Source organism: Pristiophorus japonicus, chromosome 14, assembly GCF_044704955.1.
Source record: "Pristiophorus japonicus isolate sPriJap1 chromosome 14, sPriJap1.hap1, whole genome shotgun sequence".
NCBI classification, from domain to species: Eukaryota; Metazoa; Chordata; class Chondrichthyes; family Pristiophoridae; genus Pristiophorus; species Pristiophorus japonicus.
In genome coordinates, this window is record NC_091990.1 from 15,399,047 (window position 1) to 15,426,737 (window position 27,691).

A 27,691-nucleotide genomic window follows, 5' to 3' on the forward strand; every position below is an offset into this window, starting at 1 on the left:
ACACCGCGTGCTCCATCTCTAAGGACACCCTGGCTCGGATGTAAGCACAGAAGAGCGGCAGGCAGTCAGGCTGAATGACCCCCTCGATCGCCCGCTGCCTGGACCGGTTGATCGCACCCTTGGCCGTGCCCAGGAGGAGGCCCTCGGACCTACCCGCTCCCCTCCACACAGGGTGCCCAAAGATCAGGAGTGTGGGACTGAAGTGCAACCAGAAATTGAGGAGCAGCCCCTTCAAATAATGGAATAGGGGCTGCAACCTTGCACATTCGACATATGCAATAGCTCTACAAACCTGTGAGCATACTCACAGGTGCGTACATTACAACCAGTATGTTACTTCAGTCAGAAAATTATGACGAGTTCAGCATTTGGTCGATTTTAAAATTATGAAATGATTTGGACTTGCAAATATATTGCTTGAAAAGAAACAGTGTCGCTTTCAGTTGAGTAAAAAGAAAACAATGCTTCAGATGTGTGGAAATTGGAGAATCTGGGGTTGAGAACCTTCGAGCAGAGAAGGTTAAGAGGAGATTTGAGAGAGGTGTTCAAAATCATAAATGGTTTTGATATAGTAGGTAAGGAGAAAATGTTTCCAATGGCAGAAGGGTCTCTAACCAGAGGACACAGATTTAAGGTAATTGGCAAAAGAACCAGAGGCGACAAGAGGAAACATTTTTTTACACCTTGAGTTGTTGTGATTTGGAATGCCCTGCCTGAAAGAGTGGTGGAAACAAATTCAATAGTAACATTCAAAAGAAAATTGGATAAATACTTGAAGAGAAAATTTTTTTACAGGGTGATGGTGAAAGAGCAGGAGACTGGGATTAATTGGATAGCTCTATCAAAGAGCCAGCATATGCATAATCAGACAAATGGCCTCCTTCTGTACTGTATCTATCTTTCTATGATTCATTGTTTTTATAAAGGTAGTAATATCAAGCATCGCCCAGTGTGATACTGAGCCACACAAACCAGATCTCAGCCAGTGCAACATTTAGGGTGCTACAATTGGCCTGAGCATTCGTGGATGGGAAGAGAACAAAATCAGATAGAATTTCTGTTTGTAAACACTGTCCAGCCCTGCTTGCTGAAAATGAACTTGTGTAGATGTCAGAAAGAACAGGATTGGGCTCCGTTGTGATGCCCTCCACTGAAAAATAGCCAGATGACATCACTGACACTGACTTACACACGAGGCGGGGTATCAGACAGCTGCCAGGATCTACAGAACTGGCTTCAGCAAAAGTCAGCACCTTGGGGAGGGAATTCTAGAGTGTGTGTTGATATGGTATAATATTACACCCCAATGAACTAGTCATGATAGTTATTGCAATAATTATATAGAGTTTCTATTTATTGTGCAGGAAACGAGTTATAGGCAATGACATGTGTATAATGTATCGGACCTATTGTTTGGCTGAATTTCATTTTACAGTAGAGATGCAAATTAATCCACATTGAAAGAGTAAATTATATAATCAAGATAAACTGTTTTATTTAAAACAAATACACATTTGGATGCATCAGGCTGGCTTTGTTATTCAGATCATGAACGAATGCTTCACTAGCATTTTGCTTGCTTCTATTAAATAAATGGATTAATCTGTATTGCGCACAGAGCATTCAAGTTAGCTGAGTCATTGGGCTGGGACTACATCTGTTACTGGTGCCTCACTACCCACACAGGCATAAAATTCAGCAAAGCACACGTAAAAAAGAGTATAAAATACATTGCCTCGCACAAAAAAATATGTTTATAAAAGATTAAGTGTAATGATGTTTCAAAAAAGGGCACAGATTAGATTAACTATCCAGGTATTCCAAAGTAAGACATTTGAAGCCAAAGTATTGTTTGTCTGGAAACATTAACTGTTACTTCCATCTTCATTTCAGGATGTTATCTGAAATGGTTTTTGTTTAAATGTCAGTTACTACAATTGATTACATTTAAAAGCTGCACATGAACATATGGACTTGAAACAGTGCCAGAATTTTCAAACACTGGGAGGAAATGTTTTCTTACATCTTGCCTTATCTACACACTGCAGAAGCAAATATTTAATGAACACAAGGGGCTTTCTGACTCCATCTTTAAAGGAAATTCTTGCAATGTTTAAAAAAACATATGAAACAGCTTAAAGAGGAACCATCTGTTACTGTTTTAAAATATGGACGAAGAAAACAAATAGCTCCTCATCTTCTTTCTAACTTATTTATTCGGGACAATCCAACTAATACATGTTTGAATGATTTGACTCAAACATATGAAAGAACAAATGTAATATCCTACCTCAATACACTACAAGCTAAATGTTTCCATGACTAATAATTCTATCACTGATGTCACAATTGTTTGGCCTGGTGGTAATAATGAAAAACCATTTTCTCAACGGTGCCCACATTGGTGGTGATGAGAAACGGCAGCATGGGTAGAATATTCCTCTCTTTCTTCGTAAGGTCCAAATACACCATCCTATGCCCTTGCCTTCCTTGCTGTGTCTGCACTGAATTGGAGTAGAATGGGCCTATACTCTCTGGAGCTTAGCAGAATGAGAGGTAATCTCATTGAAACATACAAGATCCTAAGGTGGATTGACAAGATAGATGCTGAGAGATTGTTTCACCTGACTGGAGAGTCTAAAATCTGGGGGCATAGAGCTCAATTTTCCCCAATGCCGTTTTTTGGTGTATTGCCAGAGTTATGCCCACTTTTCTTGGCCTCAACTACTCCAAAAAAATAAGCAGTAAGTTTCCGCATTCTATTTTTTTAAATTGGTGCCGCGCAGCCTGTCCTGTAGTTTCGGCTGGGTGGAGCCTAAAGTCTGCGCCGAAAAAACGCTGCCCCCGGTTTTTACGTGATTGCTATGGGCGCGCATGCCCAGTACAGCTCCTGGTCTGCATTCAGCCATTTTTAAAGAGCCAGCTGTGTGTGAGAACTTTATTTCTCATTGGACAAATCGAAGCTGCAATACAATATGCAACGCGGCTCAAGGACCAAGAATTTCTTACAGGATGAAGTGGAGGCACTGGTTACTGTAATTAAGGGCAGATGGCACGAGCTGGACACCAGCAGAGGTCACATATAAGTTTCACCAAAAGAAGTGAAGAAACGCTGGAACCCACTTGCAGAAGATTACTGTGCAATGGTGACCACCCTGAGGTCTGAGGCCAGTGAAAGAGAAGTGGTAGGACCTTGGTCAAGTGTTAGTGTAAGTAATATTTTTATTTATTCAATGGAATTGCAATTGTAAATGTGACCAGCTGTATATGTCCCACCCAGCAGAAAGACACCCTCTCTAAAAAGTTATATTTTCATCTTTGCAGAGGAAGGTGGCACACAACAAATGGGAAAGAACTCGAACAGGAGGAGGCCTGGCAAATCTGCACCCACTGACACCCTTGGGAGAGAGGGTCGCTGCTTTGATGAATCCTGCCTGGTGAAAAGTAACCACCACCGTACAAGCTGGGCCCAAAACTTGAGGGAGAGTGTAAGTCCTGCAAGTTCCACAGTCTGGCTTTGCTAAATGTTAAGTACTGCACGGGCTAGCCATACTTCGGTTCATGGAGATGTCTCCATCAGCTACGCTTTGGGTGATGCAATGTGCTATCATTCATCATGGTCCTTCAAATCAGCCTGCTGCCTGCGCTGTGTGTGGCCACACATGCCACCCACCCTGCCCCCTCCTCTGCTGCTAACCATTTGTCTGTTCTGTTATATTTTACAGAACTTGAGGCCAATCCTGACAATGCAGAAGATTCAGACGCGGACGAGCCTGAAGAGGAAAACATCTTCCAATCCCACCCTCCAGATCAAGAGCATGGGGGTGAGTGGGGTGGGGGGATGGGGGGTGATGGATGAAGCCCCCACTGTTGTACTCACTTTGGAGGAGGTGCAGGTGCCGCCCTTTGAAGTGCCGTCCCTTTCCTGAGTGATACGAGTGTTGTTGGGACATTCAATGGTTTCCCACAGTCCGAGGCTGTGGGTCCCAGTGGGATGCAGCGAGGCACACCCAGGGTCCCACCATCCGAGGCTGCGGGTCCCAGTTGGATGCAACGAGCCACACCCAGTGTGAGGAGGGGAAGGAGAGCTCTACAGCGCTCTCCTGAAATGCAGGATGTTCACAGATGTGGTTCAGATGATGGCAATGAGTGCGGAGAGCATTGACCTTACACGGTCACTCCTGGACACCATCAGTGGGGTGGGTGATGAGGTGTCGGGAGAAGTAACAACACTCTCACGAGAAATGGGAACACTGTCCGGGAACATGAGGGAGGGACTATCTCAGGCAGCGGATAGAATCTCGGTGCACATGAGGGAGGGAATGTCGCAGGTAGCTGATGCACTGTCAGCAAACATGAGGGAGGGAATGTTTCAAGTAGCTGAAATACTGTTGGTGAACATGAGGGAGGGAATGTCGGAGTTAGCTCCGCCCATTGACAGAATCAACTGCCACTCCCACTCCAATCCCCAGACCAGCCTCTGAAGAGGCCCAAGCCAGGCCCTCCACCTTACCGCCTGCTCCCCCGCACCCCCTCCCCCCCCCCGCCATCAAGAAGTGTGCATTATCCGAGATGTTCGAAAGAATAAGCTTGGTACCAACCCGAGAATCGCTGCGCCACCGCCTGCGGGTAAGGGTGGAGTCAACAAGACCAAGCGCAGCGGGCGGTCTTAGAATAAGGTGGAGGAGAGATGGGTGCAGCCTTTCTTGTTACTGTTGTAACTGTTCTCAAATTAAATCGCTTCTCGGCCTTTTGGCTAAGATCAAGTGTAGTATCTGTTCTTATCAGTTTAATATCCCCTATGGGGACATGATATTGAATTGATTTTTGGACAGGGAGCTGGATCAGGGGCATGCCCCGTCCACTCCATGCACCGACCTGGTATTGCAATATTTCCAGGAACGGTGCAACTTCGCCTCTCGGCCTTTTGGCCTAAGATCAAACACATTGGCGCAAAGTGATCTTTGGCGTTAGAGTTGATCTGGAACGAAATTGGATAAAAAAAAAACTTCTCAAATTAAAAGTTTTTTATAAGTTATGTAAATTTACAAATTTAAAAGTTTGTAAGTGATGTTAAAGTTTGTAAGTGATCTTTAATGAAAATTTTAAAGTTTGATACAAGAATATTTTTATTAAAGTTAAGTACAAATAAATGTTTGTTAAATTTTTGAATAAAATATATTTTACATTATAACTGAATCATTTCCATTATTTGTTCCATTAACACAACACAACATTACGGAACAGGTCCAAACAGTAAACATGGTCCATGTGGAATAGTTGCCGCTGAGCCCTCAGGCAGCAAAGCGTTCACGGATGAGCTGCTGGCGCAAGTCTTGAGCAATCGTTAAAGGGGCACAAGGGCCCGCCCTCCTCCGTCGTCGTGCTCTGGGTTCAGGTAGTTGCATGGCTTCCTCTTCCTCCTCCTCCTCGTCATCTGCATCTTCCTCATCATTACCATCAGCCACTCTCACCTTAGGTTGGTCTTCTACTACCAGCTGCTGCTGACTCATGATGGCTAAATTGTGCAGCATGCAGCACACAACAGTGAACTGACCAACAATCTCAGGGAAGTATAGCAAGTAGCCTCCGGAGTGGTCCAGGCATCGGAAACGCTGTTTCAAGATGCCAATGGTCCTCTCTATTATGCTGCGTGCCGAAATGTGTGACATGTTGTATTCCCGGTCAGCTTCCGTCCAGGTTACGTGTAGGCTGTTCATGAGCCAGGTGGCGAGGCCATACCCTTTGGCTCCAGTAGCCAGCTCTGCCCTTCTGGCTGCTGCTGAAACATGGCAGATATAGCGCTCTCGCGTAGGATGAACGCATTATGGGTGCTCCCAGGGTACCTTGCATCAACTGACACGATGTGATGCATGTTATCACACACGAGCTGCACATTAATGGAGTGGAAGCCTTTCCTGTTCCTATACATCTCGGAATCCTCCAAAGGTGCTCGCAAGGTGATGTGGCTACAATCAATGTTGCCCTGTACCTTTGGAAAGCCAGCAATCCTGGAGAATCCCACAGCCCTTTCATGTATTGCCTGGGCGGTCATGGGGAACTTTATGTCATCATTCCTCCGAGCATATAGTGCAGCAGTCACCTGATGAATGCAGATGTACAAGTCCATTCAGCCCATCTCAGTTCATTCATCCTAAAGTCCCCCCTTTGCAGCATTGAAGTGTTTCTTAAATGATTCCAGAGTTATTGCCTCCAGAGGTCCGTTTCAATGTATTGGTCACCTGTTATATGAAGAATAACTTCTGGAATTAGTCCCAAACTTGCCTTTTACAAGTTTGAACCTGTGTCCCTTGTGTTACATTTGCAATTTAGTTTACAGTCAATTTCTGAATGAATCTTTCCCCTGGATCTAACTATTTTTACCTCTACAGGATCTCTTCTCAGATCCCTTCTTTCAAGGCTGAAAAGCCCAAATTTTGCCAGTCTTTCTGAGGTCTCCGACATTCAGTATGTTCTCCACTTTGACAGGATTCCTCTAACAACTATCCATTGTTTTCTACCCTTCAGCCAATTTCTTATCCATTCATAAGATTAAGCCTGAATCTCCATAGCTTTGAGCTGAACTTACAGCCTTTCGTGTGGAACTTTGTCAAATGCCGTTTGGAAATCGAGGTACAACACATCATAGGGCTTTCCACAGTCTCCTTGGGTTGTCACTGCTTCAAAGAAGTCAAGGGTCAGTCAGGATCTTCTCCTTCTGAATCTATGTTGACTGCTGTTTACTAGGTTTTATTGTACAGATAATCCTCAGGTTTATTCCTGATAATCACTTCCATTATTTGACATGAGATTGAAGTAAAACAAATCCTTTCAACCTTGGTAGCATTTAGCCCTAAGGGCCTTGACCTTTCACCTAGGCTGTTCAATACAAATAGAGCGGGGGAGGCTGACTTATTTTGCACACCTGTTTTTCTACAACTGTTGGAAGTGCTACCATTCAGATGAGATGTAAAATGAGGCCACGCCTGCTCTCTCTGATGCACGTCAAAGATCCCATATGCAGACAACAGGGGAATTCTCTGGCCAATATTTAATTCATCAACCTACATCACTAATAGTCAGGTGATCTAGTCATTATCTCATTGGCATTTGTGGGACTTTCCGGTGTGCAAATTGGCTGCGTTATTTCCCCCCATTACAACAGTGACTCCACTTCGAAAGTACTTAATTGGCTGTAAAGTGCTTTGAGACATCCTGAGTTTGTGAAAGGCACTATATAAATGCAAGTTGGTGATGACAAGGTCATATTCTAAGCATTTTGTCAGGAGCAGAGTACCACTTGAGTTGTTTTTCCTTACCCCCTCTCTGCCAATCACGCCTCCCCAGAGGTCTGTGTCCTTACTGACTCTTGCGTTAAAGTCACCAAGGAAGATCAGCTTGTCATCCATGGAGACTCGGGACAGGGATTGTTTGAGACTGGGGTAGAATTCTTCATTGGCCTCATCTGTTGTGTCGAGTGTTGGGGCGTACGCGCTGATGACTGTGGCGCACTGGTTCTGGGCTAGGGTGAGCTGGAGAGTCATGAGACGTTCGCTTATCCCGCAGGGGGAGTCTCTGAGACGGCCCACAAGATCTTCCTTGCTGCAATGCTCCATCTCACTCTCAACAACCCTGCTGGAGTGGAACTAGACTATAGAACCAACAGGAATCTGTTCAACCTTCGCCACCTCCAGGCTAGATCCAAGGTAGTCCCTGTCATCGAACTACAGTACACAGACATCGCTTGCATCTGCGCACATTCAGAGGCCGAAGTCCAAGCCATCTTCAACACCTTCCTGAGGCGTACGAAAGCATGGGCCTTACATTAAACATCCGCAGGACAAAGGTTCTCCACCAACCTGACCCCGCCACACAGCACTGCCCCCCCAGTCATCAAAATCCACGGCGTGGCCTTGGACAACGTGGACCATTTTCCATACCTCGGGAGCCTACTATCAGCAAAGGTAGACATTGATGACGAGGTCCAACACCACCTCCAGAGTGCCAGCGCAGCCTTCGATCGCCTGAGAAAGAGAATGTTTGAAAACCAGGACCTCAAATCTGGCACCAAGCTTATGGTCTACAGGGCAGTAGTGATACCCGCCCTCCTATATGGCTCAGAGACGCGGACTATATATAGCAGACATCTCAAAGCGCTGGAGAAATACCACCAATGCTGTCTCTGCAAGATCCTGCAAATCCACTGGGGGGATCGATACACCAACGTCAGTGTTCTCGCTCAGGCCAACATCTCCAGCATTGAAGCACTGACCACACTCGACCAAATCTGTTGGGCGGGCCACATCGTCCGCGTGCCCGACACGAGACTCCCTAAGCAAGCGCTCTACTCGGAGCTCTGACATGGCAAGCGAGCCCCAGGTGGGCAGAGGAAACGTTTCAAGTATACCCTCAAAGTCTCCTTGATAAAATGCAACATCCCCACCGACATCTGGGAGCCCCTGGACCAAGACCGCCCAAAGTGGAGGAAGAGCGTCCGGGAGGGCGAGTCTCGTCGCCGAGAGCATGTGGAAATCAAGAGCAGACAGCGGAAGGAGCGTGCAGCAAACCAGGCTCCCCACCCACCCTTTCCTTCAACCACTGTCTGTCCCACCTGTGACAGAGACTGTAATTCCTGTATTGGACTGTTCAGCCACCTGTGAACTCACTTTTAGAGTGGAAGCAAGTCTTCCTCGATTTCGAGGGTCTGCCTATGATGATAAATGCAAGTTCTTCCTTTCTTTCTTAAATCAGGGCCTTACTGGGTTCAGTGGCCTCTAAAATGCTAACCACAGGCAGTAGCTTTTACAGTGCCCATAATAAAATTCCAAGCCAGATCTTTGCAAATTCAATCCATCTTGCCTGCGTCTGTTGAATGAGTTCTCGAATTTTCTGCTGGGTAAATAGGTGCAGTGCTAGGTAGAAGCAGGGAAATGGAAATACTAATAAACACTGCCCATTTCAACCTTACTGGCCAAATACAATGGATTGTTTATGGCACTCATGAAGAAGTTTGTACCCCTGGCCATCGGTGACAGATAGAGAGAGATTTTTTTTTTTAGCAACACTCAATGCAGTTCAGTTAAAATTGCATAAATTTAATCATTTAAACATGCTTTAAGGAGATAAACAGTTTGGGTTTTGAAGGATTCCAGGAGGAAGGAAAGACAGAGGAAGGGAAGAAATTCTACATTTTAAAGCTGCTGGGAAAGCACATGCTGCAGTAGGAGACAGGATGACAGGTCTTTGAATCGTGTGGAGTTATTTACTCGGATTGCACTTTGAAGCAAATCCTGAGTTTGATGCAGATCTGGGCCGAAATATTGTTCCATCGTGACATAATTCCAATCCTTTCTCATACATTTGTATTAAATATTTAGACCTAGAAATTGGGGATTGCTGGAAAACTGCCGGTAACATTGGTGGCCAAGGATAATGGCTGCCAGCCAAGAGAGAGCACAGCCAGTACTGGCATTTTGGTCCTGCCGGCTCATTGTCATCGGCGTGGCGGTGATTTGATAATTAAACGCACTCTTGGAACTACTAATCTCAGAAGGAAGCCAAAGGTCGCCTCACTCTCCCTCTCACAGTGTAGGGGAGCGGGGAAGGAAGGAGCGACCCCAACAGTTGTCGTACGTGCTCCAGAAATATCAGCTGCCACCCGATGTTTAGCGACTTTTTGAAGAAAGCACAGGAGCTACAGCAGCTGGCCGACAGCCATGATGTGCGAGGATTCTTCATCGCAGTCAAGGCCACCTGCGGGCCAAACGCCCAAGGCCCCACCTCGTTGATGGCCAAGAACGGGGAAACACTCATCAAGGACACCGAGGCAGTCAGGGCCCGCTGGAAGGAGCACTTCGAAGATCTCCTCAATAGAGACTCTGCCTTTGACTCGAGTGTTCTCGACTCTATCCCGCAGCATGCTACCCGCCACCACCTCAGTAAGACCCCCAATACTGCAAGAGGTAGAAAAAGCCATAAGAAAGCTTAAAAACAACAAGGCTACGGGTGCAGATGGAATCCCTGCTGAGGCATTGAAGTATGGCGGAGAGGCACTGCTGGCGCGAATACATGACCTCATCTCTCTCATCTGGAGGGAGGAGAGCATGCCGGGGGATCTCAGAGATGCAGTGATCGTGACCATGTTTAAAAAAGGGCACAAGTCTGACTGCAGCAACTACAGAGGAATCTCCTTGCTATTAGCCACTGGGAAAGTCGTCGCTAGAGTCCTCCTCAACTGTCTTCTTCCCGTGGCCGAGGAATTCCTCCCGGAGTCACAGTGTGGATTTCGTCCCCTACGGGGCACAACGGACATGATTTTTGCAGCGCGACAGCTGCAGGAATAGCGGCAGCCCTTATACGTGGCCTTCTTCGACCTTACAAAGGCCTTTGATACTGTCAACCGCGAGGGTCTATGGAGCGTCCTCCTCCATTTCAGATGCCCCCAAAAGTTCATCATCATCCTCCGCCTGCTCCACGACAACATGCAGGCCGTGATCTTTGCCAATGGATCCATCACAGACCCAATCCACATCCAGACCGGGGTCAAACAGGGCTGCGTCATCGCCCCAACCCTCTTCTCAATCTTTCTCGCCGCCATGCTCCACCTCACAGTCAACAAGCTCCCCGCTGGAGTGGAACTAAACTACAGAACCAGTGGGAACCTGTTCAACCTGTGCCGTCTCCAGGCCAGGTTCAAGACCACCACAACCTCTGTCGTCGAGCTATAGTACGCGGATGACGCCTGTGTCTGCGCACATACAGAGGCTGAACTCCAGGACTTAGTCGACATATTTACTGAGGCGTAAGAAAGCATGGGCCTTATGCTAAACATCCGTAAAACAAAGGTCCTCCACACTGCCCCTCAGTCATCAAGATCCACGGCGTGGCCCTGGACAACATAGACCACTTCCCATACCTCGGGAGCCTCCTATCAACAAGAACAGGCATTGACGACGAAATCCAACATCGCCTCCAATGCGCCAGTGCAGCCTTCGGCCGCCTGAGGAAAAGAGTATTTGAAGACCAGGCCTTCAAAACTGCCACCAGGCTCATGGTCTACAGGGCTGTAGTAATACCCGCCCTCCTGTAAGGCTCAGAGACATGGACCATGTACAGTAGACACCTCAAGTCGCTGGAGAAATATCACCAATGATGTCTCTGCAAGGTCCTGCAAATCCCCAGAGGACAGGCGCACCAACATCAGCGTCCTTGTCCAGGCTAACATCCCCAGCCTTAAAGCACTGACCACACTCGATCAGCTCCGCTGGGCAGGCCACATAGTTCGCATGCCAGACACGAGACTCCCAAAGCAAGTGCTCTGTGCGGAGCTCCTTCACGGCAAACGAGCCAAAGGTGGGTAGTGGAAACGTTACAAGGACACCCTCAAAGCCTCCCTGATAAAGTGTGACATCACCACTGACACTTGGGAATCGCTGGCCAAAGACCGCCCTAAGTGGCGAAAGTGCATCTGGGAGGGCGCTGAGCTCCTCGAGTCTCTACGCCGAGAGCATGCAGAAATCAAGCGCAGGCAGCGGAAGGAGCATGCGGCAAACCAGACTCCCCACCCACCCTTTCCTTCAACGACTGTCTGTCCCACCTGTGAGAGTGTCTGTGGCCCTTGTATTGGACTGTTCAGCCACCAAAGAATTCACCAGGAGTGGAAGCAAGTCTTCCTCGATTCCGAGGGACTGCCTATGATGATGATATGATGATGATGAGAGACTTTTTGTTTGTTTATGACATGAATGCAGAGATTTTAATCGGAGATCATCTTCAATCATGGCAATGGATCTGTCCCATTGATTTACTGACCTACAAACACTGTAGGCTTCCCGGAAAGCTGCCAAAAGATGCAACCCCACGCCACCTCCCATCATCATATCATCGGCAGTCCCTCGAAATCGCGGAAGACTTGCTTCCACCCCAAAAGTGGGTTCTCAGGTGACTGAACAGTCCAATTCAGGAATTACAGTCTCTGTCGCAGGTGGGACAGACAGCCACTAATGGGCAAAGAATGTAAGTTTAAAAGAAGACCCTTGACAAAGGAGGTATTTGAAGTTCCGCTGTTCATCCTCATAAGTCCTGTCAGACTCCTCATGGCCGCTAACGCTGCTGAAAGCCCTGTTAGTGGCAGAAAATACTGCCGTTAATTAGCGCAGGCAGCAATGCAAGTGAAGAACTCCAAAATGGAAGAGATGGCGTCCACTTGGCGCTGCACGCGGATTGATGTCACACTCCACCTCATTAAAATACTCTCGCCGATAGCAGGTAACGGCAGCGCAGACAACCCGCCGAAAATGGCGGTCGCCGTGGGACCCGCCACCAGCTGGTGGAAGAGCGCGGCCGCCATTTTTTCACCATTTCATGGCGCTAACGGGTGGCGCAAATATGAAGGTCTAATTAATATTTAGACCTTTTAAAACAAACTTCTTTATCACAGCTGATCTCGAAATCACCACCTAAATTCCACTTTATGTTACGCTCAATTTGAAATGTCTACTTTTCAACTGAGTAACATTTACAGCAGTTATCGACCACAATTACAATGGCAGTAATACTTAAGTGCACGGGCAGTGAAACTTAGAGTTGAGTCTTCCCAGGCCTCATTAAAAATACACGCTGAGTGCAGCATTGCATGTATTAACCTGAATTAAAGGGACATTGTCTTCATGGATAAAAGAAAGACTTACATTTATATATTGCCTTTCACGACCACCGGATGGCCCAAAGCGCTTTACAGCCAATGAAGTACTTTTTGAAGTGCAGTCACTGTTGTAATGTGAGAAACGCGGCAGCCAATTTGCTCAGAGCAAGGTCCCACAAACAGCAATGTGATAATGACCAGATAATCTGTTTTTGTTATGTTGATTAGGAGGGTTGGATAGGGGAAGAACCAGAAAATCACTGTTACTTTGAAGTGATGTAGTTAAGTATTTCAATGTGGTTTATAACAGCACATCATGCTGTAGATATTCAATGCGAAGCAGAGTTAGAAAAAGGGACGGAAACTCTTAAAATCGGGTCTAGTGGTCCTTTGCGCATGTCCAGGGGTTTTCCACTTGGAACATGTGAATATTATGGTACTGAATCTCGAATGACGTAAAAACACGTTTTGCCTCATTTTCCTGGGTCTTTGCATGGCGGAGGTTCAAGTGGCAGGAGAACTGAAAATGGGCCTTGTGGTTGTGAACAGCTACCTCAGATTGGGGGATGTTCAAAGGGTCTACCAAGCAACCGTCTTGAAACTCCCATCTGGTAAGTTTTTTTTAGCAAGAGGAACAGGAGGAACCAGAAGGGCCTGAAGCAGCCAGCCAATCGGCTCTCCTCTTCCGCTTCTGGTCACAAGCCCCTCCCAAGGGATGTTCCTCCCAAAGGGAATGTGGAGACCAAGATAATGAACTGAAGCCAATAAAAAACAAAAACTTGTATTTATATAGCGCCTTTATCATAGCAAAACGGCCCAAGGTGCTTCGTAGTAACGTTATAAAACAAAATTTGACACTGAGCCGCATAAAGAGGTATTAGGGCAGAAGGACAAATAGTTGGTCAAAGAGGTGGGTTTAAGGGAACATCTTCAAGAAAGCAAAGAGTGGTAGAGAGGTGGAGAGGTTTAGGGAGGGAATTCTAGAGCTGAAGGCATGGCCACAATAGTGGAGCGATTAAAATCAGGGATGCTCAAGAGACCAGAATTAGAAGAGTGCAGAGATCTCGGGGGGTTGTGGGGCTGGAGGAGATTACAGAGATAAGAACATACCAACATAAGAAATAGGAGCAGTAGTAGGCCTTTTGGCCCCACAATTTGGCCCATTAGGCGATTCTGAGTTTGTCAGTATATGAAGTTTGCCAGATAATTTCAAGTTTATGTCGGCTCTTCTTTTAAAAACAATGATAGCTAGATGGGGGACCAGATGGAGCAGTAAGTCTGGGAAAGAAACGCTTTACAGCCAATGAAGTGCAGTCACTGTTGTAATGTACGAAACATGGCAGCCAGTTTGCACATAGCCATAAACAGCAGTGAGATAATGATCAGTTAATCTGTTTTAGGTGTTGTTTGAGGGATAAATGATAGAGACCAGGAGAACTGCCCTGCTCTTCTTCAAAAAGCATCATGGCATCGTTTACATCCACCTGAGAGGGAAGACAAGGCCTTGGTTGATCATCTCATCTGAAAGACGGCATCTCCAAACCTGCAGCACTCCCTCGGTACTGCACGGGACTGTCAGCCTAGATTATGTGCTCAAGTCTCTGGAGTGAGACTTGAACCCATATCCTTCATGACTCAGAGATGAGTGTGCTACCACTGAGCCATGGCAGACATATGATGACTCTTATTATTTTAATATTTAGCGCAACACATCATGCTTCCCAAAAATAAACACAGATAAGTGCAAAAAGATATAAATATAAGGTTGACATCATATCATGCTGACCACCCACGCACAGACATCTGGATAACAATCCAGCAGCCAGCCTAAGGATACAGTGTAAGATACTATTGATCTCAATAAAATGCTTCAGACTACTAGTCATCTCGTGACAATTATGCATCACTCAACCAGCTCACATACATGCTGAATGAGACTATGATTATACCATACATGGTGTGTGGGCTAGTATATTCATAATATTTTGCCTTATTATGCTTGATTTCTGTTCATAATTATATCCTTGGATCAGAAGAAGGCAATATTACTATACACAAAAGGAAATTATATGTAATTGGTGCTACACACAGTCATACCTTAACATGAAGTGCCTTTTACCTCACTCCATTAATTTAATTGGAGTTAAGTTCCTGTTCAACAATTTGAGGAGTACAGGAGCACTGCCACATCTCAGGCACTGCCAAGCACCACAAGAATGTTCAGCGATAATTGCCAGACTATTATAAAACCATCTCTGCCTCTCTCCTTCTGTCTCATTCTTCTAATCACTTAAACTTTAAAGTCCAACCTTGGCGTCATTAAGCAGTGCCTCCCAATTTACCTGGCCTTCCCTTTTACACTTTTCAACCTTGGTGAGGCTGCGCCCTTAATCTTTCACCTTGTTTTCAAATCCCTCCATGGTCTCGCCCCTCCCTATCTCTGTAATCTCCTCCAGCCCCACAACCCCTCCCCCCGAGATATCTGTGCTTCTCTAATTCTTCCCTCTTGAGCATCCCTGATTATAATTGCTCAACCACTTGTGGCCGTGCCTTCTGTTGCCTAGGTTCTAAGCTCTGGAACTCCCTGCCTAAACCTCTCCGCCTCTCTTTCCTCCTTCAAGACGCTCCTCAAAACCTACCTCTTTGACCAAGCTTTTGGTCACCTGCCCTAATTTCTCCTTATGTGCATTGGTGTCAATTTTTTTGTGTCATAATACTCCTGTGAAGCGCCTTGGGACATTTCACTATGTTAAAGGCGCTATATAAATACAAGTTGTTGTTGTTTCTCAGAGAAATAAAAGTAACATTCCTGCTTTAAAATAATTTCAAGCAGTGACTGAATTACAACAACTTGCATTTATATAGCACCTTTAAAGTAGAAAATGTCCCAAAGTGTTTCAGAGATGTAATTGGGGCCTTTCAGCTCCTCCTGCTGAGCCCAAGAAGGAGATATTAGGAAGAACAACCAAAAGCTTAGTGGAGACATAGAGCTGGGTATTGTCAGCGGACATGTGGAAGCTAACCCCATGTCTACGGATGACATTATCAAGAAGCAACATACAGATGGGAACCAGGAAAGGTCCAAGGATAGCTTGAGGAACAGCACCTCATCTTTCGATGAGGTACTTTCAGCCTCCTGGACTTAACATTGAATTCAACAATTTCAGATCACAACCCCTGCCCCCATTTTTCCAACCTGTTGGTGATTCTGCTATTCCCATTTATACCTCCTTTAGACCCATCTTTTGTTTCTTTACTTGTCCCATTACCATCTCCTTTCACCTTGCACCATCATCCCTTTTGTCCTTTAAGCTCTCCTGCCTTCCACCCTATTCATACCTTCTCTTTTGTTAAGGATCAGCCATCTGGCTCTTCTCTGAATAGGGTTTGAATGTCTCCCTTGTGACTCGGTCCAGAACTGGACACGGTGCTCAAGGTGACGTCTGACCAGAGCACTGCACAGTTTGAGCAAGACTTCTTACCTCTAACTTGTACCTTACGGTTTATATAGTTCAGTTCCCTTTGCTTTCACTAGGATTGATTAAGTGAATAATGTGGCTATGGGATATACTGTGAGGAGGATCTATCATTACAGCCATTTATTTTTGTCATATATTAATGGGGTTTTATTGCACCACTTGTATCAGTTGCATCCATTAAATATTGGATTAACGTGCAATTGGCTGGTATATTGATCAGATTAGGCTGCAATGTGCTGGTAGCCATTTGGTATCTGGACAAATCATAACTTTTAATCCAACCAATGGAAAATCATCACATCTACCTCAAAACTAATATATTAGGGCTGTTCCAGAAATATCAGGTAGATATAAAATTAGGCCTAGTTTCATTAGTGAAAGTAAAGAACAGACACTGTTGTGTGGGCATGGCAGTGTTACTGGACCAATAATCCAGAGAATGAGAGTTCAAATCCAACCATGACACTTTGAGAATTTGAAGTAATGCTGTTTAAATGAAGTAAGTGGGCCAGTGTTTAGGCTTGGGGGAAGCCTGATTTGAATCCCCCTCATACCAAAATGTTCCTACATAGTCATCCATTGAGCAGGGACTCACCTTAATTGGGCTGCAGTTTATCCAGCTGCTAAGGGGTAAAGCATTGCTGAGAAGTTCTGTTTGAAGAGGCCCACAAGAATTGCCTGCTGGCAGTGCTAGGCCAAGGAAAGGTATCATACTCTCATACTCTCCCTCATATGATCCACCTTTGATTAATAATCAGTTGCAAGCAACTCAGAAATATACAACCAAGAGTTAATGGGCCTCCCATTCTGTCCAACACAACAGATTCTGACACATTCTCATCTGGCTTTGGAGTTCTCTATATACTATGTAGATTTTATTTATTGTCTCGGGGAGTCACATTGCGCTCATGTGCTGAATATGCTTTCCTTTGACCAAAAGGCTCGAGTTATTGCTGCATTCCATGTACAAATAGGTTACATTTTAAACAATGTTGATATTTGTAGCACCCAGTAACACATAATAATTGCACTAACAACAACAACAACTTGTATTTATATAGCGCCTTTAATGTAGCAAAACATCTCAAGGCACTTCCCAGGAGTGTTTTAAGGCAAAACAGATAAATTTGACACCGAGCCACATAAGAAGAAATTACGGCAGATTGGTCAAAGAGGTAGGTTTTAAGGAGTGTCTTAAAGGAGAAAAGAGAGGTAGAGAGGCGGAGAGGTTTAGGGGCGGAGAGGTTTAGGGACGGAGTTCCAGAGCTAATGCTCACTAAACTCACTAATGAGGTCCAACTCAATCCTTTACAGAAATTAATATGCGAAAAATATGAATATTTTAATTTGCCTCTGGCCTTACTGTTGCCCGACTGAGACAGTGGGCAGGTGACCTGCTCTCAAGTCTATGCCTTTGTTTTTAAGCATGCATGCATCATCATCATCATCATCGGCAGTCCTCCTGAATCGAGGGAGACTTGCTTCCACTCTTAAAATGAGGTGACTGAACAGTCCAATACGAGAAACACAGTCCCTGTCACAGGTGGGACAGACAGTCGTTGAGGGTAAGGGAGAGTAGGACAGGTTTGCCGCACGCTCTTTCCGCTGCCTGTGCTTGATTTCTGCATGTTCTCAGCGATGAGACTCGAGGTGCTCAGCGCCCTCCCGGATGCACTTCCTCCACTTACGGCGGTCATTGGCCAGGGACTCCCAGGTGTCAGTGGGGATGTTGCACTTTACCAGGGAAGCTTTGAGGGTGTCCTTGTAACGTTTCCTCTGCCCAACTTTGGCTCGTTTGCCGCCAAGGAGTTCCAAGTAGAGCGCTTGCTTTGGGAGTCTCGTGTCTGGCATGCGGACAATGTGGCCTGCCCAGCACAGCTGATCAAGTGTGGTCAGTGCTTCAATGCTGGGGTTGTTGGCCTGGTCGAGGACACTAACTGTTATATATGTGGACTTGTATTTACTCTGTACAGCCACTAGAGGGCTCATTCCCCGGAGTCCCAAGGGGTCCCTTAATCTCTTGGGAGCACAGGTATTTAAGAAGGCTTCACAGGTTGAAGAGGCACTCTAGAGACCTGCAATAAAGACTAAGGTCACACTTTACTTTGAGCTCACAGTGTTCATTCTGACTCTTTCTCCATACACTACACTAACGTTGGTACATCTGTCCTCCCAGGGGATTTTCAGGATCTTATGGAGACATCGTTGGTGGTATATAACATGCATAAGAGCAGTCCGAAGGAGAGAAAGAACTTAGGCCGCCCATTACACACCTTGCCCAATTTTTATTTCCAAATAGGAAGTTAAACTGGGCGGACACCCAATGAAGACCATGTAAGGTAAGTGTGAAACTTATTTTTATGGGGACCAGAGGAGCTCCTGTGGGCCCACCAAGAAAATTGGTAAGCCAGCCATTCTAGGCCCTTTCTGCTGTGAAACCCTCCTGAAACTCCCCCTGTGACTTGCCTGACTGCCGGCCTCTGGGCCTCTTGATCTTCGTAAGCCCTAAGCCAGCGAGCTGCCTCTGGATGTCCACAGCTTGATAATAAGACCAAAAGTTCCTCTGCAGTCCCTCTGTGTCTTCCTGGTAGTCAAAATTCCCCGACATCCCAAATGCTTTTACAAAATCAGACACTTTTTGAAATGCAATGACTGTAGAAATGTGTTGAATGACTGTTTGATTTATTTTTAGCAGTGGTTGAGGAGGGAATATTTGGCCAGGGCAGCATTGCTGGCTCATAGGGCTGGGGTGAATGGTCAACCCTCACGGTCAGACCCAAGATAACAGGCCTGCAAAAAATGACACCGCCAGCAACAGTTCTTGCTATCAGAGGCAATTTTGTAATGATAATGGGGTAATATTAAGTATCAGCCTTGGTTCAGTCGTAGCACCCATGCCTCAGCTTCAGAAAGTTGTGGCTCCAGAGACTTGAGCACATTAATCCAGGCTGAAGAAGGTACCGTCTTTTGGATGAGACGTGAAACAGAAAGTGGATGTAAAAGACCCCATGTCACTATTTGAAGAAGAGCAGGGAATTCTCCCAGTGACCTAGACGATATCACTAGAAAGACAGATTATCTGGTCATTGTCTCATTGCTGTTAGTGGGAGCTTGTTGCGTGCAAATTGGCTGCTGCGTTTCCCTCCATTACAACAGTGACTACATTTCGAAAATACTTCATGGCCTGTAAAGTGCTTTGGAATGTTCTGACTGAGGTTGTGAAAGGTGCTATATAAATGCCAGTTCTTTGTTTAATAAATGGAATATTAATGGCTGTCTTATAGAAGGATTGGGGGTTACGTGCCCCTCCTCTTGGCTAAAACTGAAGTGCAACCCTCGCAGCAAAAATAAAGAACTGGGAGTTAATGGACTCTTCATATCCTCAAAACAAACAGAAGTTGTTTTATCGTGAGGACACTAAATGAGGATGTTAGAACATAGGAACTATTTTGCAGAATCTAATCTATTGCTTTAGGGAGCTAAATCTATCCTAGAATCCTTGACTGAGTATCCTCTATTTAGATTTAATTGCTTTGGGTTCCCGATTGGCGAGTGAGGGATGTTTGGTTTATGGTTATTTTGCGGTTAAATCTTTGTAAAACATTTTTGCAGTTGAATCTTTTATTGTGGCCAATTTCCTGAATTTGGGTTACTTGAGTATTACATTCAACTACTCTACAGTTGCTTGAGTGTTATATTGCTTTGAAACCTCATGCATACACAGTACATATATAGTCGTCTTGGTTAACCCTTGCCACTGGACCAAGGCCTAGCTCTGTCATGCCCGTGTGGTGGCTGGTGTGCAAAGGCCACCACACATTAAAAAAATCCACGCACAGGCATCTTCCACCCTTCAAAATGCAGTTCGGGACCTGAAATATTAGGTCCTTCATTGAAACACCAGTGAACTCATTGAACTCCTCCCTTTTTGGCATGGAAGCAAGCCATCCTCAATTTGAGGGACCACCTAAGAAGAGAAGATATATATATATATATATATATATAAGCATGAACTATCAAATGTTCCATCCAGTCCACACCTGTGTCTGTCTCACTTTAGGTATCAGACAAATTTTTGTGTTACACTAAAAAATAGAAAAAAGGCAATCTGATCTCTAATTGACCTGAGGGTTTGATAAGAACATATGAACATAAGAAATAAGAGCAGGAGTAGACCATTTGGTCCCTCGAGCCTGCTCCGCCATTTAATAAGATCATGGTTGATCTGTTCATGGAATCAGCTCCACTTCCCTGCCCACTCCCCATAACCTTTTATTCCTTATCGCTCAACAATCTGTCTATCTCCACCTTAAATATATTCAATGATCCCAGTCTCCACAGCTCTCTAGGGTAGAGAATTCCACAGATTTACAACCATCTGAGAGAAGAAATTCCTCCTCATCTCAGTTTTGAATGGGAGACCCCCTTATTCTGAAACTATGTCCCCCAGTTCTAGATTCCTCTATGAATGGAAATATCCTCTCTGCATCTACCTTGTTGAGCCCTCTCATTATCTTATATGTTTCAATAAGATCACCTCTCATTCTTCTGAACGCCAATGAGTATAGGCCCAACCTACTCAACCTATCTTCATAAGTCAACCCCCTTATCTGCGGAATCAATCCAGTGAACCTTCTCTGAACTGCCTCCAATGCAAGTATATCCTCTCTTAAATAAGGAGACCAAAACTGTATGCAGTACTCTAGGTGTGACCTCACCAATACCCTGTACAGTTGTAGCAGGACCTCTCTGCTTTTATATATAAAAACTGAAAATGCTGGAAATCTCAGCAGGTCAGGCAGCATCTGTGGAGAGGAAGCAGTTCTGACGAAGGGTTATCGACCCAAAACGTTAACTCTGCTTCCTCTCCACAGAGGCTGCCTGACCTGCTGAGATTTCCAACAATTTCTGTTTTTATTCCGGATTCCAGCATCTGCAGTATTTTGCTTTTGTATTCTCTGCTTTTATACTCCATCCCCCTTGCAATAAAGGCCAACATTCCATTTGCCTTCCTGATTACTTGCTCTACCTGCATATTAACTTTTTGGTTTCATGCACAAGGACCCCCAGGTCCCTCTGTACTGCAGCACTTTGTAATTTTTCTCCATTTAAATAATAATTTGCTTTTTTACTTTTTCTGTCAAAGAGGATAACCTCACACTTTCCCACATTATACTCCATCTGCCAAATTTTTGTCCACTCACTTAGCCTGTCTATATCCCTTTGCAGATTTTTTTGTGTCCTCCTCACAACTTGCTTTCCCATCCACCTTTGTATCATCAGCAAACTTGGCTCTTTGTCAAATTACTCTTTGATTGACCTGAGAATTTGGTAAGAGCAATCAATCTCTAATTGACCTAAAGAAAGCATAGCATTTGTGATCATAAAGTTACACAGCATTTGCACACAGATATACTCCAGCAACATAATAATAATTGTACTTATATAGTACAAGCTGCTGTTCATATAAAGCAATGTATCTGCTGACATACCGTGAACAGTGCCATGGAAGATTCGTTTATATAGACATACATATATTTACAAATAATTGTGATTTTAAGCAGGAAAAAGGGAAATTTAAAACTGAAAACTTCAGTGCAGTGCTGAAGGAGTGCTGCATTGTCAGAGGTGCCGTCTTTCGAATGAGATGTTAAACTGAGGCCCCGCCTGCCCTCTCAGGTGGACGCAAAAGCTCCTATGGTACTATTTCAAAGAAGAGCAGGGTGTCCTAGCCAATATTTATGCATCAACCAACATCATTAAAATAGATTATCTGGTCATTATCACATAGCTGTTTGAGTTATGATGATCTAGAATGCACAGCCTCAAAAGGGTGGTGGAAGCAGATTCAATAGTAACTTTCAAAAGGAAACTGGATAAATATTTGAAAAGGGAAAAAAATTACAGGGCTATGGGGGAAGAGCGGGAGATTGGGACTAATTGGATCGCTCTTTCAAAGAGCCAGTACAGGCACAATGGGCCGAATGGCCTCCTTCTGCACTGTATGATTCTATGTGTATCTAACAGAATTAATCTCTTAAGTGTTCTTAAGATGCATTCACTTAGAATCATAAATGGAATTACAGCACAGTAGGAGGCCATTCGGCCCATCAAGTCCATGCCGGCTCTAAGAGCACTGCATCTAGTCCCACTCCCCTGCCCTTTCTCTGTAACCCTATTGTTTTTTTTTTCCTTCAGGTACTAATCCAATTCCCTTTTGAAAGCCACGATTGAACCTGCCTCCTTCACCCTCTCAGGCAGTGCATTCCAAGTCCTAACTATTGTGTATGCAAGCACTCTCTTAATGACTCCACGAGGCAGGGGTATGGCATTTGAACTGTACAGACTGTAGTCCTTTATTGCAGCTCCTAGAGTGAGGACACCAAGGGGTGAGCTCCCTTTTATACTTGGTTACCTGCAGTGTACAGGTGACCCTTAGGTCTCCTTACCTCTGGTGTACAGGTATGGTATATACAAGGTGAAGGTACATTCAGGTCTAGTGTTACAGTAAATCATTAACATGCATACATAACGCTAACCACTCGCTGCATCTGTCTCCCCCTTTCCTCCCGTCGCCTTTAGATTTTCTGCCAACCATCTTAAATCTGTGTCCTCTGTTTCTCTGCCAATGGGAACAGTTTCTTTCTATCTACTCTGTCTAGACCCCCCTCGGGATTTTAAACACCTCCATCTTAAATGAAAACTGTTTGGCTAACTTTTCTTTCATGTTTACAAATACTTTGACAGGGTGATGCAGCTTGCGTTGAAGTGAGTCACAGTGTCGTGACAACATCATGGAGTCCTGTGTGTGGGATGTTATTATAATGATACATGGTTCTGCCAGCTGTTCTCTGTCACTGGGGATAATGGCTCTGCCTCGGGTTGGTTGATAGGGGCATTGCCTTTCTCTTCTGTTCATGTATCTATTAAACGAACTACATTTATTTATTTAATATTTTATTCACCTCTCAAACTATGTGTTAGCACACCTGATGGTCCAGATAGTATTGAAAAGGTTCCAAGAAATAGGTTCACGAAAAGCAAGTATAATTTTGTTTAAATAAAAATCATTACAACCAAATTTGAAAGCTAAAATCACTGCAAAACCTATTGATATGAATTGTAATAAACATAGTGTTACTGAATATTAAGTATCAGATGGAGAGTATTAATGATCATATTTAAGGGCTGAAGCAGAAAGGCAGCCAGCAAGGCATCATGCTGGAAGTTATTTGTTACATACCCTTTCACAGGCTCTGGGAACATAACAGGATCTATATTCACCAACAGGATGTTTCATTCCATAAGTACAGTTGGTGCCATTAAATCTTACAGCTCCAATCTGAAAGGTAGCACGCTGGGAAACAGAAATGCACTCAGAAAATGATTGGATTGCTGTCTAATTCTCTTCAACCTGGCCATAGGTTTTCAGAAACACCTAACGTAGTCAGATTTCTGTCTGGTAGGCATCAGATGTTGGTTCTTGTGGTCTTACTAGCACATTTTTCTGTTACTGTATGCTAAGAAAAAATATTTTTTGGCAGTGGTAATAATCTTTGCTTTGAGTGGTTGATGTTTTCTTAAAAAACAAAATTGGACAGGGTCTCTCAGGAGTGTGTTAATATTTACAGTGGATTCCAGCGACATCTTAATATTAACAAGGGTCCCTGACAGAAAAGTTTGAAACCACTGGTCTAGGCGCTAACCTAAGAGAATTGAAGGTTCCTGAAATTGCTGTCTCACTGGGGGACTAGGTGACCATTTTTGGGCTCTTTTCCATTATTAACTTCTTTGTTTCAGGCTGTTCTCATAAAGCGAGGGCTCGCTCGTTCTCTGTGTCTTTGAGACGGTTTCCACTTGCCTTAATTTTGAGGTAAAATACTGTAGTGTGTCCAGGATAACGGAGACAACCCTTTTGTAGATGACTTCACCTGCATCTATCCCATGTCTTCACAGGACTCTCCTTGTCTTCATAAGATGGCAAAGAACCTTCAGCACCGGATCTTATTTTAGGCATTAAATGCCACACAAATGTATTCAAATAGTAAAAGTAACTAGTAACTAGTTTGGATATTAAGGGAATCAAGGGATATGGGGATAGTGCAGGAAAGTGGAGTTGACGTAGAAGATCAGCCATGATCTTATTGAATGGCGGAGCAGGCTCGAGGGGCCATATGGCCTACTCCTGCTCTTATTTCTTACGTTCTTACATTTTTATAACTAATCGGCATAGCATGATTATCTATATTTATATTAGTTTTAACCTTTTACTAATTCTTTAGAATAGAAAATAATAAATAATTTGCAACTCAAGTGGTAGAACTATGACTAGAATTGCTCCTTTATGCAGCTTTAAAAATCATTCTTTTCTCAGAAACTGTCCAGCTTATCTTATTTTAATCAGAGTAGCCTATGATCTGATCACCTCCCTTCGAAGACTCCAGGTCAAACTCGGTTTGAAAAGCACAGGCTGATTCACACCCCTCAAAACCAGTAACTAGAACCAAACAGTGATTTACGTAACCTGTCTGTTAAATTAAAAAAAGTTGCCAGACACATCTGAACAAATCACACTGTATGCCTGTATTTGAAATGAGTGGCTTAGCTCCTGCCTCAAGTAAGTTGCTTAAAAATTGCTTTGCCTAACATTTCCATTCTGTTCGCTGGCACAACTCCAATCGCTCACCACTTCAACCCTCCTCCCCCTCACTCCCCCTCACTCTGACTCTTCTAACTGTGATTATCAAAATTGTTCAAACTTGTGAGATTAATAATTCATACTTCTACTGGGCACTCTGTAGCCGCGGTTGTGAATACTGACTTAGCAACTTCAGACCTCAGCCATCTCCCACATTTTCTAAGAAGCAGGGGTGCTGGGGATCAGAGAGAGAATCAGAAGCCCTGACCAGCACACCCTGCATGTGGCACTCCAGACGGAGAAATCAACCCTTATATTCACAGCGTGGGGTGTGGTCTCTGTTACACAGTGGCGATCAAAAGCCGACTGGGTGACTGCGGTTGTGTTAAACAGGTTCTTTTACTGGTTTATTCAGCTGGAGGATGCTGGGTCGAGGAGATGCAGGTTGACATTTCAGATGCGGGCACCTCATCAGAACAGAGCCCTGGCAGAAGGCCTGTCTTCTCTTTTCAGGCACTAACAGACCTTTTATTTCAGACTTTCAGCATTTATGATTTTTCCTTTGCAGTTCTCCGTTTTTTTGTTAGTGTGCGTGTATATACCATGTGTATACACCAACATCAGCATCCTCAACCAGGCCAACATCCCTAGCATTGAAGCACTGACCACACTCGATCAGCTCCGCTGGGCAGGCCTCATTGTTTGCATGCCTGACATGAGACTCCCAAAGCAAGCGCTCTACTCGGAACTCCTTCACAGCAATGAGCCAAAGGTGGGCAGAGGAAATGTTTCAGGCACACCCTTAAAGCCTCCTTGATAAAGTGCAACATCCCCACTGACACCTGGGAGTCCCTGGCCAAAGACCACCCTAAGTAGAGGAAGTGCATCCGGGAGGGCGCTGAGCACCTCGGGTCTCATCGTCGAGGGCATGCAGAAACCAAGCGCAGGCAGTGGAAGGAGCGTGCGGCAAACCAGTCCCACCCACCCTTTCCCTCAGCGACTATCTGTCCCACCTGTGACAGGGACCGTGGTTCTCGTATTGGACTGTACGGTCACCTAAGAAGTCATTTTTCGAGTGGAAGCAAGTCTTCCTTGATTCCGAGGGACTGCCTATGATGATGATGATGATATATCTTTCCATTGCTCTTTTACTGCCTTGCTAATATCCTTTTGTTCTTTCAATGTCTTTTAATTGCCTCAATGAGGTGATTTTTGTACATCATCCACCAGTTTCACTTTCCTCCAGCTTTTCAGAAAATATGCATGCTGGCCATTCTGTGACCGGCCTAAAGTATTTGCTTCATGGGTTCTTGCTTAAGAATTCATAGCAACACATTGTTAATAAACCAACTAGTTCTGAATAGCAAAGGTTTAACAATCACACTGCACATTACCGGTTCATCCACCAGGCTCACAACTGTATGCCTCATCGTGGATGACCTTGATCCAACTAACTGGGGTTTTATTGAGTCTTGTGAACATCACGTGCCTCACAGGTGCATACATTACAACCAAGGTCTGTACTCCTGATGCTTGGCTTCTACCTGCTGTTCTGTGCCCTTCCCTTCAGCTTTGTTTATTCTTACTAATGGCTCACTTACCTTCCAGTTTCAAGTTCTCATTAAGCATCCAAAACATTAACCTGTCTTTTCTCTTTTCAGGTGCCAATGGAACTGCTGTATATTTGCATTTTATGCTTTTATTTCAGTTTTCCAACATTTGCAGTTTCTTTTTACTCTGTTCATCTTCAAAGTGATATCTGACCCTGCAGGATAAATTGACCGATCGTGTGGGAAGAGAGAAACCATTCAAATACCACATTAGTTGCCTGGAAGCTTTACTAGTTAATGTATTATTAACTGACAATGTCCCTTATTGTCACCGGATGAGATTAACCTTGAAAAGTATTTGCTGCCCCTAATGAAACCATAATTTTAGTGATATCTATAATCTGTTCCTCTTTGCATCGCTATACAATACGTTAAATGGTATTTTGTATCTATTTCTCATGAAACAGGTTTTTTATGTTTCCGAACAAGGAAAATAGAATTTTGCAAAGGGAAGCATTGTTCATACCTACAACAATAGGAATATTAATAAGAGCCACAAAATATGTGAATTTATCATATGTGGGAACATGAAAAATGAGACTGTTGCAGAATGCAGTCAAAATTACATAATCTCAACACCTTTGGTATCAGGGACAGTACAGCGGGAGCTGGAAGTAGAGCAAATCACCCTCACTCTGCCTCCTATGCCTCCATCACAGTTCAAGTAGAACACCTCTCTCCCTACTGTCCCTGTGTGACTGTCTCCTATTTCACACAGAAACCATTCTTGTATCCTCCCTGAGGGCTCAATTTTGCCCGAGCCCGTTTTCTGACGTATTGCCAGAGTTGAGCCGCTTATTTAGGTCCAAAAATGCGGCAGAAAAACATGTCCGAACTTTCCCCGGTGTTTGTGCTGGAGCCGCGCAGCATGGCCAGTCGCCTCGGCGGGTGGAGCCTGCGGTCTGCGCCGGAAAAAGCAGCCAGGCCTTCTGCGCATGCGCGGGGAAAAAAACTGACATTCTTGACGTCGCTGAAATGACTGCGCATGCGCAGTAGAGCTCCGAGTGAGGTGCCTTCCTGGTCCGCTGTGGTGAGTACGTTCCTGGTCCGCTGTGGTCCCTGAGTGCGTGTCTTCCCGGTCTGCGGCCCCCGAGTGAGTGCCGGTCCCCGAGTGAGTGCTGATCCTGGTCTGCTCCGCTTCCCGCCCCTAGCCCAGGCCGAATAACCTGAGATTTATTTATCTGCGCTGATTTTTTTAACTCTCCGCAAGGGTTTTCTCGAGAGGCCACATACGCTGGCCTAAGCAGAAATGGAGCAACTATCAGCTGGCCAAAGTTTCCTAAATGGCCAGAATTGGCGTAGGTGGCTGGTTACGCCACCT

At 44.8% G+C, this 27,691-nt stretch overlaps 1 long non-coding RNA gene and 1 pseudogene across 1 annotated transcript; both read left to right on the plus strand.

Moving 5' to 3' along the window:
- The first annotated feature begins 2,809 nt into the window (after nucleotides 1-2,809).
- LOC139279290 (uncharacterized) lies at nucleotides 2,810-3,797 on the plus strand. The gene is made up of 3 exons (XR_011596436.1): nucleotides 2,810-3,209; nucleotides 3,325-3,488; nucleotides 3,726-3,797. It is a non-coding gene; the product is annotated as an uncharacterized lncRNA (long non-coding RNA).
- Nucleotides 3,798-4,736: 939 nt separating this feature from the next.
- On the plus strand, nucleotides 4,737-4,915 carry LOC139280462 (U2 spliceosomal RNA; annotated as a pseudogene).
- Nucleotides 4,916-27,691: the final 22,776 nt, after the last annotated feature.